General features: G+C 36.0%; 1 pseudogene; it reads left to right on the plus strand.

The window, feature by feature from the left end:
• Positions 1 to 18,502, plus strand: part of LOC149548090 (exocyst complex component EXO84B-like) — a 76,623-nt pseudogene extending 58,121 nt beyond the window's left edge.
• The last annotated feature ends 497 nt before the right edge of the window (positions 18,503 to 18,999 follow it).

Here is an 18,999-nt window from a genome sequence, read left to right on the forward strand (position 1 = left end):
GTCCTCATCTTGGGGGCATAGCTACTTAGCCTGTGAGTTATTCTTGTGCATTAGGGTTTCTTTGACAACTCACAAAATAGTGTTTCTCAACACTTCCCCCACTTTGACATCAAGTGTTTTTCAACACTTTACAGATAGTTTACCTATAGTCTCCGATGTCGCGATATTTCTCACTATCAAAATCAAGTCTGGAAGAAATGGCCAAGTGACTTACACACACACACTTTAACACTTAAACAACTGAGCTATGCTGACATTTATCTACTTTGTGTGCTGTCTATGATGATTTCTTTGCAATGTGTTCCCTCCCTAATAGTCTTTCAAGGATGTCATTGACTAGAAGACTGGGGGCATGGGGCATGTCTTCTTGATTTCTGCTTGTGGGTATACTTTGTTTGTCTACAGTGTTGTAAGCATTCATGCTTGTTCTATTCAACACGTTGACTTACAAATGTATCATCCTTGACTATTTTGCAAGACCACACTTAGGGTTTATCCAAGCACTTATGCCTTGATACAGGTGTAATCTTGCTAAATTAAACTTAGGGAATCTAATCGTGTAGTTATCTTGACTTACGTGTCTCTGATGCTTAGATTGGATTTCCACATACCTATCTAATATCGATCATATTCATATCCTCATAGTTATACTAGTGATGGTTGTATGATCTCATGATGTCCCTAATAAATGCTCAATGATGAAATTAAGAGTCTAAATGTTATGCGCTTCTTGCTAGTAAACCACTTTGCATATTAGCTTGCATTTTAGGTTCAATTTTAGTCTTGCATTCTTGCATATGGGGAAAGCTCTCTCTTCATCTTTTTGTGGACATATCGGCTAACTCCTTTCATATATTTCTTTCTTCCTGTTCATGTCTTTTCACCTTCTTAATCTTTCGCTACATTTCTTTACCTGTCATCACAAGGGGTTAATCCAAAAAAATCATCACATGCGATCTATCCAAGTGTCACATTTTCACAAAAACATTTAAATCTATACCACCCATATGAGAGATCAAAAACAATACACATAAGCATATACACATGCATGAGCTGGAAACAAAAAAACTGAAACATCACATGAAAGCTAAAAACATACATTTTTGAGACAAGTACACAAGAATATCGATAAACCCAGTATCTCATATATATATCAAATGTGTCATAGTACATATACAAATGTGAGATCCAAAATCTGGATATATGTCTCAAAAATACATAAGGTATAAATCAAAACACAATGTCATGTCTGACTGCCACCCTCCGTGGCTGGTGCTGGCCCTGGTGGAGGAGCCTGTCTCCTATCTGGTGCATGCACTGCACCCTCTGATCTGCTTGCTCGCTCTGAATAATCAGGAATACCCTGTCCTAGTGGTACCACACTCTTATAGGCTACATAATAGTATGCATCTCGGGCACCATGATGCGCTGCCTCTCGTCTCGCAGCATCCTGCTCTCGGCGCAGCTCATCTGCTTGTGCTCGCTCGTCCATCAGCTGCTGATCCCATACTGCGATAGTCACCTAAAGTGCCTGCATCTCTGCCTCCAAGGCATGGATCCTTGCACCCTACTCATATCCTCCTACTGGCTGCTCTGCAGGTGCCTCTACCCCCACCACTCGCCGCCTCCTCAAGGGCACCTCCTCCTCTCCTCCTATTGGCTACTCTGCAGGTGCCTCTACCCTCACTGCTCACCATCTCCTCAAAGGCACCTCCTCCTCGTCCTCAAACTTCGAGGACTCCTCCGCCGCATGCCTCACCTGCGCTTGCATCCTCCTCCGCCCTGCTCGGGAACTCTCCCCCTCCATCTACCTCCCCCCTCTCCCTCCTCCTCTGCCTCCTCCTCCTCCGTTGCCACCTCCATCTCCCACTCCTGCAGGTGCTGCATATGGATGTGTGAATCGGGGGAACGGGTGTCTCTGCATCTCATAGAGATACCCCGAATTAGCCCCTGCATCTGCCACATCTGGGCGATAATCCCAGGGAGTTGCCACTAGTGCTGCAGTATCCCAAACTGTTGTATGATAGTCTAGCATCGGAAACCATCCCAATCCCTCATCTATGCACATCCGGGCACAGGTAGTAGTCTCCACTAACACCACCTGTCGCTTTGCAAACTGTCACCATACGTGACAGATCAGAAACTGCTCCACAATGTCTGTGCTCCAACCCACCAGTGGTCTGCTATACTGCATGTAATCTAACTCCCATGAATCTGACCACCGCTGACACTCCTGGTATGGTCATCATGTGAATGTTGTCAGCTCATCAAACACGTGTCAGTAATAGGTCACATCTCCACTATGCCTCTGTGGGATGAAACCTCTATAACAAAAAATGTACGGCTGGCTGCACTCTCATGGCTGCACTCGTGGTCGGATCACAACAATGTGCTCCCAAGCCCAGATCTATGCTAACACTGCTCCGCATGCCCATGATCCACCCTCATGATATACTATCTCATGAAGCTCATGGTACATCTCTACCAATATCGCAGGCCCCCATGCCATCCTACATGGTCGGGAGATTAGATCATATACCAGCCGATCCCATCCTAGTGGAAAGCCCTTCTGGCCTCGGTCTGTCACTAGGGCCTGGGCTACCAAAGAATATAATAAGCTGGGCAAAGGATAATCATATCCATACTCAGTCATCAATCTCTCCCAACTTAGGTGACGATTCAAAATGGTCACATCCTGGAAAAGCTCCTACACTCGCGCTCGCCCCTCTGTCAGGGTCGTATCATAGTACACCTATGCCATCATGAAAACTTAACATCAGTACACCTGGCATCCAACATTGAAATGGCTAAATCAACAAACTACTAACTAAGTAACTTACCAACTCACCATGGCATGGCACTCGCAGAATGCAATATACGTCCTCCAAGGTAATCGACGCCTCGCCGGTCGGTAAGTGAAAGGTGTTATGCTCGCTATGCCACCTCTCTGCAAGTGCAGACAACAAATCATGGTTTGCTTGAATATGGGGCATCCGTACAGCCCAACGCAAGCCCATAGCCACTAACGTAGTCTGCTCCTCATCGCTCAAATGCTGCACAACGCATAAACCAACCACCTTGGGAGCTCTAATCTATAATGCCAGGAATACCTCCTGTCCAGTTAAAACAAGCAATCATCAATAATAGTCACATGACGAAAAAAAGCATTCAGAAAAACAACAAAAGTCTCTGTACGACATTTTTTACAAAGAGAGTGCGACACTTTTTTGAAACAGTGTCGTGCGACATTATTTTACATAGTAGTGCGACATTTTTATGTTGTGCGACTCTTCGCACCATATCGTGCGACATTTGGGTGTCGCTTGTGCAACACATTTTCCTAAGCAGTGCGACACTTTTTTTGGAAAAAAGTATCGTGCGATAATATTTATGAATTTGTGCGATACTTTAAAAAGTATCGCATGAATTTTTATCAAAAAGCTTGAAAATGTGCGAAAAACTCACAAAAAGCTCGAAAAAGCAACAAAAAGATAGTCACTTACCGACACCCCATATCAATCTGGCTGGTTGTGCAACCGGCTGCGCTCGAAATGGTGTCGATGAAGAGGAATGTTCACCTGAGCCATGATGCTATGTGGACCAAACAAAATTTCTCAAATCACAAAAAGACAAATAAATAGTGAAAATGACACTTGGACCCCTTTTATAGCCTTCAACCTCATTTTGACCTAATTTTTAAAACTCCTCGAAATTGCGCAAAAATTGCACCCCTAGCTAATTTTGATGTCCTGGATCCATTTTCAGGATCAAAATTGAAATCTGAGTTCATCTTAATGGTCAAAATCACATTTTAAAATTTTACCTTCTTCTGAGCAGTTAGTTGACCGTTTGAGGTCTAATCTTTGAATCATCGTTGGGGCATCTTCATTTCTTCATGTCTTCATCATTTCCATACTTAATATCTACTTCAATTCACCTTTTCATATCTAAATCATCTCTCTACTAGATTTGACCTAATTTTTATACTATATCCTTCAAGGTCAACTCTAGTCAAATTGGGGCATTTTATCAATTATTTTTTATAGTCATTCTTGGGTTCTAATCATCTATCTGTCATCTTGGACATTGCTATATTCTAATTTTCTCATGTCTAGCTACTTTCTACTTCCTCTTACCTCATTTCAATTTCGATTCTGAGGGGGCAGAAATACTCTATTGCTGATTGTTACAACTATCTATTTCTTAGGAGCATTTGTTTGACCTTATCACTTGCTCTCGATCTTTTCACTTTGCTAGATGTTATAATTCTTTTCAGATCCTAACATCATCTTCCTAATGTTCAGTACTGTCGCTATCAGGCTGTGCATTTAGGACTTGCTATCTATTTTTGCATTTCATTCTTTGGAATCAGATATCTATATCTATCATCGCCTACTTGGCTTCGATGTTCTTTGACATAATGTGTTCCCAGATCGATCACACATTAGTCAAAGAGGGGCAAATGTAATCACCTAAAAATGGTCATCTAGACTATTAGCCCCCTTCTCAACATTTTGGCTAAATTAATTTAATCATTTACCTAGACCAAATTGCTAATAATCAATTTATTTGATTATAACCTATAGTTTGACTATGCTATCCTAAGTTCATGATTTGATTAAAAGAACATGTCCCCTTTTAATTAAATAAAAGACCCCATTCTTCTAACCCACTTAAAGTACACACATAAAGTCCTTTTTCTATTTTGAAATTAAAAGAAAAGGCTTGTGAGACTTTTGTCTTATGTGAAAAGTCAACTTATATTCTATTGGTTGACTTGTGTGTGCACATGGATCACTCCTATTTTCGAATTCCACCGTTGATCATCCACCATCTTCATCTTGATCTCCACCGTTCATACATCTTTAAAAGGGAGAGAGATTTCCCCCTCAAAGGATCCATCCTCATTTGAATATTGTCATGCTGTAGGTTTTCTAACAGGTTTCTTGGGAGCTTTGTGGAGAACTTCTCATTTCTTGTCTCATTCTCTCATTCCATCATATTAGCATAAGATCATATGGCATTCTTAGCATAGTTGCATTTTAGTTTAACTTTGATTTCTTGCAATAATCTCACATATTTTAAATATTTGGTTTTGTAACAATCTCATACATGCTTAGTATAGCTGCATTTTGCATTATCATCTTAGCTTAGTTTCCATACTTGCATTGCATTCTTGAGGGATTCCTTGAAGATATTTGCACTCTTGCTCTTGTCTCAAAGAACCTCCCGTTGCATGGTTTACTAGCAAGAAGTACATTTCTAAGGCTTGGCTGAGAGCCTTCATGCTGAAATACTAACTCCTTGCACTCCGTGGATAGGGAGCTCTAAGCCGGCATCCAAGCATTCCAACTCATGGAATCGTTTGGATAGAATGGTTTAGAGTGTGACATAAATTCAAGTGTACAATATATACCTTGAACTATGTGCAAGTCAAGAAAGGTACTCATTCAACACCTTTTGAACTATGGTATGGGTATCCAGCTAATGTAAAATACTTTAAGGTATTTGAAATTAAGTGTTATATTCTTAAAGATGTTAGGAATGGAAAGTTTGATGCAAAAAGTGAAGAAGGTATATTCCTTAGATACTCCACAAGAAGCAAAGCTTATAAGTGTTTAAATACTAACATTAACAAAATTGTGGAAATTGCAAATGTGAATTTTGATGAATTTATAGAAGTACATGAGGCTGAGCCTATGAAAGAATCAGTAGAATACAAATAATTTGTGTACGTTTATGAAGGAATGCCTGCTAAAGAAGATGTTGAAAATCAAGTAACAAATTAACAACAAGTTTCAGTGACTACCGAGTCCCATCCTATGAATGTTGAGTCGCATTCAAGAATTGAGCTACATTCATATGTCATGTTGCAAAATGAAGAAAATGTACATTCTAATTCTAAGATTAGTACACATGAAAGAGATGCTAAGATACCTAACAGAGATGTCATAGTGACTCTAAAGCTGAAAGAAAAAATGTAGAAATAAGAGCTGAGGCAAGATTGTCTAAATATGTCAAAATACATCATCCTACTGATCAAATCATTGGAAAAAAATATGCCAGGCCAATAATAAGAAATAGATTAAGAAGTGAATCATGTTTGTTCAACATGAAGGAGCCCAAATGAGTGAAAGATGCATTGGAAGATGATGACTGGTACAAGGCCATGGAAGAAGAGATTCAATAGATAGAGAAGAACAAAACATGGAGTCTAGTTTCTAGACCAAAAAATAAGAATGTGATTGGCACCAAGTGGGTATTTAGAAATAAGCTAGATGAAAATGGTGAAGTCACAAGAAACAAAGTAAGATTAGTTTGTAAGGGATATGCACAAGAAGAAGGAATTGACTATGGGGAGACTTTTGCTCCTGTTGCAAGAATGGAAGGAGTAAGAACTCTACTTGCTTATGTTGTGTGCAAAGGTTTCAAAGTTTATCAGATGGATGTTAAATTTGCATTTCTAAATGGCATACTAGAAGAGGAAGTCTACATAGAACAACTAGATGGATTTGTTGATGACAACAACAAGAACATGGTATGTAGACTACACAAAGCCCTATGTGGATTGAAGCAAGCACTAAGAGCACATTATGAGAGACTTCATACTTATCTTGTGAAGATTGGATTTGAAAGGACTAATGATAACAAAAATCTATATATAAAGGCAAAAAAAGACAAAGGTATTTTACTATCTGAAATATTTGTTGTTGATATCATATTTGGAGGACAAGATGCTTTATGTAAAGACTTTGCAAATCAGATGAAGCAAGAATTTGAAATGTCTATGTTTGGAGAAATCAAATTTTTTATGGGATTACAAGTATATCAGATGAAGTATGGTATATACATCACTCAGTCAAAGTATGTCAAAGAGATATTGAAGACATTTGGACTAGAGGATTCCAAACTAGTCAATACACCTATGGTGGCAAGACACAAGTTGTGAAAGAATGATGATTCAGCTGAGGAAAATCAAACATTAAACATGTCTATGATTGGCAAATTGCAATATGTAGTACATAGCAGACCTGATATTGCATTATCTGTAGGGTTAGTTGCAAGATTATTTGCTAATCCCAGGGAGAATTACTTAATGGCTATGAAAAGGATAATGAGATACTTAAAAGGAACAAAGGATTTTGGTCTATACTACAAGAAGAATGAAATGTTTGACTTGAGAGCCTACATTGATGTTGACTATGCTAGAAATATTGATGATAGATAGAGCACTAGTGGTGGAATATTTTTCTTAGGAAAAAGACTAGTTACATGGACAAGAAACAAACAAAGTTGTACTTCACAACCTACTGCTGAAGCAGAATATGTTGCTACTATTGTAAACTGCACAAACATTGTATGGATCAAGCAACTACTCAAAGGAATGAAGGAGGAAATCATAGAACCAGTGATGCTTTATTGTGATAATACAAGTGCTATCAATAGTGATGCACACAAAGATAAAGCACATTGCAATCAAGTATCATTATGTAAGAGAATTAGTTCAAGACAAAGAGGTGAAGATGGAATTTGTTAACTCAAAGGAACAAATTGCTGATATCTTCACAAAACCATTACCTAAGGATGCTCATGAATATCTAAGAGGTAAACTAGGGTTGATACCCCTATCAAAAGTTGTGTAAGAAATAGGAGTGCCCTGCATCAAAAAAGACAATGTTCATATAATACAAATTGATGTAGTGGATCTTGCTTTAGGAACTGCCCAAGGTAATCATAGAGCTAAAAATTTAAATTAGTCGAAAGCAAGGTGATAGAGGGAGAAATTGAGAAATCTGCAAAGCTTAGATCTACATATATTCAACATGTAAAATTTTTGGTATAGGTCTTTGGAATTGTTGTCAAAGAGGGAGAAAGTACATTAAACTAATCATCATTAGAAGAAAAGTTTTACTGATCAAGTGCAAGAGATAAATGGGAGAAAGTCTTAAATTGATTTGCTAATCAGAGAGGGAGAAAGATATCAAGAATCAAGTCAGAACTAAGAGGGAGACATTTATAAGAGAATTAGAGAGATCACATTAGAGGGAGATTTATACCTAGTAACTGATCGTCATTAGAAGAAGAGTTTTACTAGTCAAGTGCAAGAGATAAATGGGAGAAAATCTTAAACTGATCTACTGATTAGAGAGGGAGAAAGATATCAAGAATCGAGTTAGCACTAAGAGGGAGACATTGATCAGAGAGTTAGAGAGATCACATTAGAGGGAGATTTATACCTAGTAAGAGGGAGATACAAGAAGGAACTCAGAGGGTGTTTTAAGAAAGAGTTTTGTAACCTTATCAGAAGATGGAAGTTGTTGATAGAGGAAGCAATACAAGTTCTTTCTTTGGTATTGCCTTACTGTTTTAACATAATCAATTTGGTTGAACAAGATGTTCATCATTTGATTGAATTGGTTGATCAATTTGGTTTGCCATCAATGCTAAAGAGGGAGATTGTTGAAGAAGATTATGTGTTTCAATCATTGTTTTGTCACTAATGTCAAACATGCTATTTGTTGGTAAGACAATTTCTTATAAGATTCAAGTACTATCACTTAGTTGATTGATGAGGACGATTTGATTAACAAGATGTAACGAAAGAACCTAGAGGAAAGATTAAGTTATGATTATGTAATGAAGTACAAGGATCAGTTAAGACAATGATGACATGATGAATTGATGATCTACTCAAGGTTACAAAATGGCTAGCTACACTTAGTAACATTAGAAGACTAAGTTAAACAAAGTTAGTACAAGCCATGTAGAAAGTTAGTTAAAGCCAAGTGAAAGCAAATTCCAGTGGATGCTAGCAACATAGTTGATGCCGAGCAACGTAGTATGTGCCAAGCATTATAAGGTTGATAATGCTGAGCTACTACATTATGATAAAGATTCAAGATTCATCAAATCTAAGCTGACAAGTTTATTTTCTTGAAACTTGTGAACTAAGAGGAAGATAAGATTGATCAGCCAGTGACATAGTATTTGATGTAAATCATTTTAAGGAAAATTCAAATGGATTCTAGGAGAAGTTTCTAAAATAGAAAAGATATTGGGTAGATACATTGTATCCTACCTAATCCATCCAAAACCCTAATTTGAACAATGGATAATGAGAAGGAAAATATTCTAGTTTCCTATGTATAGGAATATTTGGTCATTAAGAAAAGGGGTTAGAGAAGATTCTAAAATGACATATCAAGCAAGAAGGCTTAAGGAGATGAATGCTTGAAGGCTGAAAAAGCTACCAGAGCTGCAAAGTATGAAAGCCAAGTAGAATTGAGGACTAGACATAGATTTGTAATCTATAAGTGAAAGTTGTAAGTTGTGTCAAATCAAAGTTCTGTTACTCTCTAACAATTGTATTAGTCTAGACTAAATCCTTTGGATTAAGGTTGACCTACTAGTCATTGGAAAATCTTTTAATAGGGTGCCATTCCAAGTGAATGGCATAACATCCTCTAAAAAGGCTCATTTTTTAAAGGGTGATTGAAATCCCTTAACCAGGTCACATTTAACAGTGTGCATTGCAAACTTTAACAAGGTCGACCTTTCACAGGGCATCACTTCAGAAGAGTGAAAAAGGAGTAGCATGTTACTGGTGGTTTTTCTTAGATTGGGTTTCCACATAAATCATTGTGTCAAGTGTGTTGATGAAGGTTTTGTGTTTCATGCTTTACATTTTTGAAAATTTATTTGACAATAACATACAAGTTTAGTAAATACACAATGGATGCATGCATGGGTATGAATGTTTTATGGGTTCAATGAAATGTGAAATTTTTTTGTTTATACATCTAGACCTTGAATAACTAATTCACCCCCCAGTTAATTATAAAGTAATTGCAACAATCAAAACTAAGGGGTGAATTAGATAGGATAGAAATTAGATAGAGAAATAAGAATGAAGCTAGATATGAAGGCTATGCATAAATGAGAAAGAACAATAAGCTGATGGATAAGATAGCCAATACACAAGGATAACCCAACATTGTCAAGATCAAAGGGGAAAGATGGAAAAAATTAATGATGAAAGAACTACACACAATGCTTGTTTGCAAGGTTTTCATAGCATCACTTCATATTGATATCCATATCCATCTAAAAACTCTTGAACCATTGAGATGAACATGTTCTTGTTTTCCATTTCATATCCTTTGCATGTCATAGATAGAGAGCTATAAGATACCTCTTGAGATGCTCTATTTTATGGTTATTATCAAGAATAATGGTTTATATAAGTGTGCCATATTTTTGGTATACATTTTTTGAGCCAAAATTTCATGACAATCCTATATTTGACCAATGTAATGAAGACATGGATGCATTCTATTCACTTGAGAAGTAACAAAATGATTCTAGAGATACTTTTGAGAAAACTTTTACTCCCTTGGAAGATTCTTATGATGACATTTTGCAAATACTTCTTGGCACTAAGCTCATCACATTGCCCAAGTCTTTCTCATATGGAAACCCATTCTTAGATATATATTGTGCTTATCATCAACATAATAAGCACAATACTTCAAATTGCATTGAGCTAAAACATAAAGTCCAAGATCTTACTAATGATGGGATTGTTTATACTTCAATGACTCATGTGATGAGGATACTTCTCTTGAGCAGGATCATGCTAATGAACCTATGTCTATTGATGGTTTCCTTGATACCCCCTACGTCTTCCAACACTTGAAAACCTCTTAAAACTTCAAATCTTATCAACATGTCTCCATCAAATAAAGAACCTAATGCTTTCTGCATTGACTATGTGTACCCTCAAGGGCTACCTTTGAAATAAAATCAAGCTAATCTTCACTTGGCTAAAAATATTTTCCATTCTACTAGGACTAAAGATCCCCAACCTTCATGTGCTATAATGACTACTCCGTGCACTACTCCATTCCCTCTTCATGACCCTTTGTCTTTAGAAGTGGATCCATGTCAAGAGGACTCTCAAAAAGCTAAAGCTATAAATAAAGGTCAAGATCAAGCCACCTTTCATCTCCTTCAAGATGTAACTCTTCCATATCCTATGTCTTTCCCACCTCTTAAGTATGATGAAGATACTACTTCTACTATTTCCATTGAGCTTACTAAAAATCATGAGAAAATCACTACACCTATGATATCCAAAGAAACTTGTCAAGATCAAAGTATTCCCTCATCCTCTTGTTCTAGTTCTCCATACTCACTTCAAAATTATTTTCAAGCTTTAAATTCTCCTATCAAAGGTATTTACCCTATTAAAGCTACTCATAAGTCTTGATGGCCTTGGCCACATTGCTTGCTCTAGATTTTTTTTTATCCCTACTCACTATCCATTTGCATCTCTCAAACCTATCATTTGCCCTTATACATCTAAGTTAAAGCCTTCCAACCTTCCATCCATATTGGCACCATATGTTCCTCCATCTCCTAGTTCACCCCTATCTCATCTTCGAGCTGTCCTATTATAGCTCAAAATCAACAAAGACACTCATCCTTGAAAAATCCTCATTCATCTATCCACATGAACTGGTAATATCAACCTTATTCATCCTTAAGTCCCAAGTATTTTGGAAGTAATTTGGATGAAAAAATAAAAAATGAAGGTCACTATGTCCTATCTAATTGACATGTGAATGCAAAGCGAGAGAAAACATTCAAGAGACCACAAAGGTCCACTAGCCAAAGAGAAAGATAAAAGAGCATATAGGTTCCTAAATCCATCATTGAATAAATTCATTCTAAATCATCCAAAGGAAAATAAAAATCAAAATCTATATAGATTCCCAAGTCTCTTTTGAAAGACTTGAATATTGAACATAAATCTAAGTTGACATTCAAGATTCCAAAGGCATCCACTCCATTTTCTTCCAAACATCTTCCTCAAAAGTTTTTGAATGCTTCCACTCCATCTTCCTCCAAAATTACTCTACTACCTCATACATCTAAACCTCAAACTATTTCCTCCATTCTCCTTTTGTCACTCCATTGCCCTTCAAGGTGTGTGTCAATGTTAATCTTTCCCACTTTTTAACCTACTCTTATGCAATCTTTTCAAAGTTACACTTACCTACTATCCATGATTCTAAGACCCCTTCAAGGCATGAAATCATATCCTCCATATACTTATCCTACTACCATCTCTCTTCATTCACCCTATTAGCATCTTTGAGCATACTTATCTATTGTCTTGGCTTATCATGACTTATCTTTCCTATAGCAGCTAGCACTATCTAACTTGAAAAATCTTTACCTATTTCTAAAAATCCAAAAAGAAAAAAATAGAGAAAAGAAAAAGAAAAAGAAAATAAAGAAAAAAAATTGTGCCTTGGTGAAACCCACTTCTTGTGGTGCCTTGGATAAGTACCGCTATGAAAACCTTACAAACAAGAATTGTGTGTAGTTCTTTCATCATTCATTTTTTTCCATATTTCCCCTTTGATCTTGAAAATGTTGGGTTATCCTTATGTATTGGCTATCTTATCCATCAGCTTATTATTCTTTCTCATTTACTCATAACCGTCATATCTAGCTTCATTCTTATTTCTCTATTTGAATGTAGCTCAGTTCTTGAATGCAACTCGACATTCACAGGATGTGACTTGACAGTCACTGAACTTGCTATTATTTTGTTACTTGATTTTTAGCATCTTCTTTAGTAGGAATTCCTTCATAAAAGTATACAAATGATTTGTATTCTTCTTGTTCTTTGATAGGGTCAGCCTCATATACTTCTGTAAATTCATCAAAATTCACATTTGCACTTTCCACAATTTTGTTAGTGTTAGTATTTAAACACTTATAAGCTTTGATTCTTGTGGAGTATCCAAAGAATATACCTTCTTCACTTTTTGCATCAAACTTTCCATTCCTAACATCTTTAAGAATATAACACTTACTTTCAAATACCTTAAAGTATTTTACATTAGGTGTATATCCATACCATAGTTCAAAAGGTGTTGAATGAGTACCTTTCTTGACTTGCACATGGTTCAAGGTATATACAACAATACTTACAACTTCTCTCCAATATTTTAGAGCAACATTCTTCTCCATCATAAGTGTTCTGGCATAGTCCATTATAAACCTATTTCTTCTTTTAGCAATTCCATTTTGTGGAGGGCTCCTGGGTGCAACTGTTTGTCTTTTGATTCCTTTGTCATTACAAAATATCTCAAACTCATTTGAAGTGAATTGTCCTCCTCTGTCTAATCTTAAGCATTTAAAACTCTTACCTATCTCTTTCTTAACTCTTGCCAAGTGCCACTTAAACATTTGAAAAGCATCATATTTCTATTTTAGAAACACGATTGTCATCATCCTAGAGTAATGATCAACAAATAACATTATGTACTTATCTCCTGTATAGCTTTGTACAATTGGTCCACATAAGTTAGTATGAAAAATCTCTAGTATTTCTTTTGAGGTATTTGACATTTTTCCTAGCTAACATTGTTTGCAAACTATATTATTAGGTTTCTTCAACCTAGGCAGTCCTCTAACTCTCTTCATATTATTGATACTAAACAAGTTATCAAAATTAACATGACATAATATCTTTTGACAAAGCCATACATCATCACATTTTGCAACAAGAAAAGTAGCATCCTCTATATCAAGATAAAATATATTACTTCTAGTTTGATCACCTTTTCCAATTAGTTTCCCATTTGTATCATATATCTTGGCAGTTTTGTTTCCAAATTCAACCTTGCATCCTAGATTATTCAATTGTGACACACTTAACAAGTTATAATTTAGTCTTTCAACATAGTAAGCATTGTCACATGAAATCTTATCTGTGAGTTTGATAGAGCCTTTTCCTTTTATCAAACATGATGCATCATTACCAAATCTTACAATATTTCCATCATAACAAGTTAAGGTAATGAACTTACTTTTGACTCTAGTCATGTGATGTGAGCATCCACTATCAATGATCCATCTATCATTCTTGTTCACACAAGTCACAAGTGCAGTTGCCTCATCTTCATTGGATTTGTCCTTCATTGCAACATATACCACTTCATCATCATCATGTTCATCAGTAATGTAGCATGACTTCTTGTCTTTGTCTTTGTAATTTCTATTATCATCTTCTCTTCTATTTTTGTACTTATTTCCTTCTCTGTAGTTCTTCTTCTGTGTACATCTTGTAGCAATATGTCCAACTTCATTGCAATTGAAACAAATGATGGCTAACTTACCTTTGAACTTTCCTTTACCTCTGTGAAATATTCTTGCCAGTAGTGCTTCCAATTGTTCAATATCTTCCTCATGCGTATCACTATCACTGGATGCATACTTTATCTTTCTTTTCTTCTTCTTCTACTTCACCTCATCAAAATCCTTTAATAACAACTTAGCTTTGAAAGTAGATTCAAGACTCTCTAGTTTGTAATTATCAAAGTTAGATAGCTCAAAAGTAGTGAGTCTACCTACTAGAGCTTCAAGAGTTAGATTATTTCCTATAATACATCTCAATTCTTGGATTGCAGAAACTCTAATAGCATAAAAATGCAGTAATGTTCTCAAGACTTTACTTAACATAGTATCATCATCTATATGGCCAATAGCTCCTCTTATTGCACTAACAACTTCTTTTATCCTAACAACATATTGAGCAATATTTTCACCTTCTTTCATTCTCATATCATCAAACTTACCTTGAGACTCTCAGATTTGGCTCTTTGAACATTTTTGTCTCCTCCATAGATGGTGTTTAGGGTATCCCACATTTTATTTGTAGTGTCACAACCTTTGATATCATCAAATTTGGCATAGCTTAGGGCAGAGGAAATCTCTAACATCACCTGATTGTGTTCATTTTTCTTCTTCATATCTTTAGCAGTTAGGGTTCCTGCTAGATCAACATATTCTATTGTCATGGTAGATTGTGCATTATCTCCAAGTCCTCCAAGGTGTAGCTTCATCAAACTTTTCCATGCAAGAAAGTTTTCTTTGTTGAGCTTGGGTACTTCTCTTTTACATATTTATCTTTATGCTTCTAGTGCCTTAAAACTAGTCATCTTAATTAGATGGCTTTGATACCAATTGTTGGAATTACTTTAGAATAACTAAGAGGGGGGTGAATTAGTTATTCAAGGTCCAGATGTATTAAATTTTTTTTTTCACAATTGAGTGAACCCATATGCATCCATTGTGTATTTACTAAAACTTGTATGTTACTATCAAATCAATTTGTAGAAATGTAAAGCATGAAACACAACACATTCATCAGCACACTTGACACAATAATTTACATGTAAATCCATTTTGGGAAAAAATACTAATAACATGTTACTCCTTTTTCACTCTTTTGAAGTGATGCCCTATGAAAGGCCAACCCTGTTAAAGGTTACAATGCACACTATTAAATGTGATCCAGTTAAGGGATTTCAATCACCCTATTAAAAGTGAGCCTTGTTAGAGGAATTTAGTCCATTCACTTGGAATTCCACCCTGTTAAAGGATTTTCCAATGACTGTTAGGTCAACCATAATCCAAAGGATTTGGTCTAGACTAATACAATTGTTAGAGAGTAATAGTAGAGATTTGATCTGATACAACTAATAGCTTTCACTTGCAGATTATACTTTGTAGATTTGACAACTTGTTCACCCTTCAAGTATTCATCTGCTTAAGCCTTCTTGCTTGATATGTCATTGCAAACTCTTCTCTTGGGTCACTTGATGAAGCAAAACCTTCAATTCCTTCTCCTTCTTAGGTGAGATGACACCAATCTCTCTAACCCCTTTGCTTCATGACTAGACATTCCTATACATAGGAAATTAGAATATTTTCTCTCATTATCCATCATCCAAATTAGGGCTTTGGATGGATTAGGTAGGATATAATATATTTACCCCATATCTTGTCTATTCTAGAAACTTCTCCTAGAATCCATTTTAATTTTCCTAAAAATGGTTTACACCAAATTCTGTGCCACCAGCTCATCAATCTTATCTTCCTCCCGGTTCACAAGTTTCAAGAAAATAAACTTGTTGGATTAGATTCGGTGAATCTTTGATCTTTATCATAATGCAACAATTTGACATTATTAATCATCTGATGCTCAACACATACTATGTTGCTTGACATCAACTATAAAATCACTTGACATTAACTGTGTTGCTTGGTGTCCACTAGAATTTGCTTTCACTCGACTCCAACCAACTTTCTGATCAACTTGCACTAACTTTTTTTAACTTATTCTTCTAATGTTACTAAGTGTAGCTAGCCATTTTGTAACCTTGAGTAGACCATCAATTCATCATGTCATCACTATCTTAACTAATCCTTGTACTTCATTACATAATCATAACTCAACCTTTCCTCTAGGTTCTTTTGTCACATCTTGTTGATCAAATCCTCCTCATCAATCAACTAAGTGATGGTACTTGAATCTTATAAGCAATTGTCTTACCAACAAATAGCAGGTTTGGCATCAATGAAAAAACAATGATTGAAACACATAATCTTCTTCAACAATCTCCCTCTTTTTCAATTAGATTTCAAAATTTGTCACACAATAAAAAACATGGTTCTCATAGGCCTCTTGATGTTTCTACTCTTTTGGATTACATGCTTTCATGTTATCTCATTTATTGGCTTTGATTTCATATTCTATATATTATCACTCATTGCCTTCCACTTATTGGCTTCTATTGGCTATCCTATATGTTATCGCTCTTATTGGCTTCCACTTCTTATCCCATATGCTATCTCTCTTATTGGCTTCAACTCCTTACCTTATATGTTATCTCACTAATTGGCTTTAATTTCTTGTCCTACATGTTATCTCCTTTCATGGATTTCTTGGCTTGTTCAAAACATACATCATATGGCTATTTTTCCTAGCTTGGGTACACTTAAGGAGTTAGTCCTTGAGGATTTACTTCATCTTTCTCCTTCCATCCTTGTTTGCAAGGTTTTCATAGCACCACTTCATATTCATATCCATATCCATATGAAATGGCATCTAAAAACTCCTGAACCATTGAAAAGAACCATAGAACATGAGATTCAAAGAGTAGAGGCAATGAGTGCCAATATCCAAGAATTCTCAAATGGGTATGTAATGCAAGATGAAAGCTAAACTAAATGAGATGCATGATAAAAACTAAGCTAACAAGAATGAGGATTAGAATTCTTCCTATTTAAACTATGTGAGCTATTCTAAAGCATAAAAGAAAGCTAAAATATATGAAAATAAGCTACAATGTAAGTGCAAGGATGCAAAATGCAAGATATGAATGCTCCAAGTCTTCAAAAGCTTCAAAGTGACTAAGAAAACCTGTAACATAATGTTAGTATTAGAGTCTAAGATTGAGAGAATGAGGGGAGAGCCCTCCTTTTAAAGATAAATGGATAATCAAGGGAGGAGGATGCATCTTGGGTGATCCATGTACACAAGAATCTCCACCAATGAGAAATGATGGTTGACTTTTGAGAGGGAAACAAATGTGTGGAAAAGAATTAAAGTTAATTAAAAAAAAAAAATATTCCTCTCACGTAGAAAATTGTGCATTCATGTGTAGACACAAATTCTTTTTCCCCTTATTTCTAAAATAGGAATAATTCTTTATGTATGCACACTTAGGATAAGTGGGAAGTGGGGTCTTTATTTAATTAAAAGAGAATATGTTCTTTCAATTAAACTAAAGACTTAGGATAAAGTGGTCAAACCATATATTATAATCAACTAAATAGCTTTTTGATGTTTTAGTCAAAGATAAGCAATGGATAAATTATGCAAAATTTTTAGAAAGGGGGCTCATAGTCTAGATGACCATTTTTGGGTGATTATAGGAACAAGCATTGGATGCCAACTTAAAACATATTGAGTAGAACATTGTTTCTCTTGCTATAGTTGCAGATTGGGTGTGAACATATTCATCTATTTCTAACTAACCATTCAATTGAGCTTCAAACATTTCAATTGGTGGAAGTTTAATGTAGCTAAAGATTTCAAGCAGTGCACACAGGTTCATTTCAATGCTTTAAGAGTTTTTAGATGGCATAGCACCACTTTTGAGCATACAATTGAGAGACCAACCTTGTATGGTCTTGCAAAGGTGTTTGGCTCATATGTCATCCTATTAATAAAGGATTTTCCTATGATAATTGTAGAGGATGGAAACTTGGAGTGGTTAGAAAATAAAATAGTAAGATTTGAGACTAAGATCGAACAAATTTCCCTTCTAGGAAATGTACTTTCCCTAGCTAATGAGTTTCTAACACAAGTTGCACTCAAACTCATCCCTAATAAATCTAGTGGAAAGGAAGATCCTTGAAAGAGATTAGCTGAAAAGTAGAACCATTATCATGAACTCATAGATTGGTGAAATTGATTACAAAAAAGTGTTGATAAATTGTGTAATAATTTCTATTGACAACATGCCCTAGTTTTGATTTTACTTTAAAAAGTGATGCACAATTAAGTAGGGGCTCCCATAATGAACTTGGACTGGCCCATAGAATAGTAGGGCCTCCCATCCTCAACTACCATTAGCCCTAGAGACTAATCTAGAAGGGGGGCAATAATCCCCTTATAATAATAAAGTGCTAGGGCAATAATCTGTTTTAGGGGTCTATATGCCAACTATTATAAGGGCCCCCAAATAGATTATTATAAGGGCTAATGGGCTTGGGGTAAATTCGGGGTGGATCAAGACAAGGACCTAATAGGCAGACTCTGGATGCTTTGGAATACTTATAGATAGGTCCTCATGAACCTTGGGAATCACAATATGTACCCTTATGTCCATTTATTTACTTATGCCCATATGTCTCTCCTTCCACACCTAGGCAAGGCCAATTGATACCAAATGATCTCTCACTATGAGCTATGAATATAGATAGGTTCATTGACTTAACTTCTTATTACTGTGGTAACTATAATTAGATCGAGGTGAACTACATCTTGATTAGTTACTAGAGACTCCACCTCTAGTGGATTTAGAATTGGAGCAGTGGGCTATGCCCCTTAAGAATTCCACTAGCCAAAGG

Source organism: Cupressus sempervirens, chromosome 7 (genome assembly GCF_028749045.1).
Source record: "Cupressus sempervirens isolate cs-2001-9-10 chromosome 7, ASM2874904v1, whole genome shotgun sequence".
Classification (NCBI taxonomy): domain Eukaryota; kingdom Viridiplantae; phylum Streptophyta; class Pinopsida; order Cupressales; family Cupressaceae; genus Cupressus; species Cupressus sempervirens.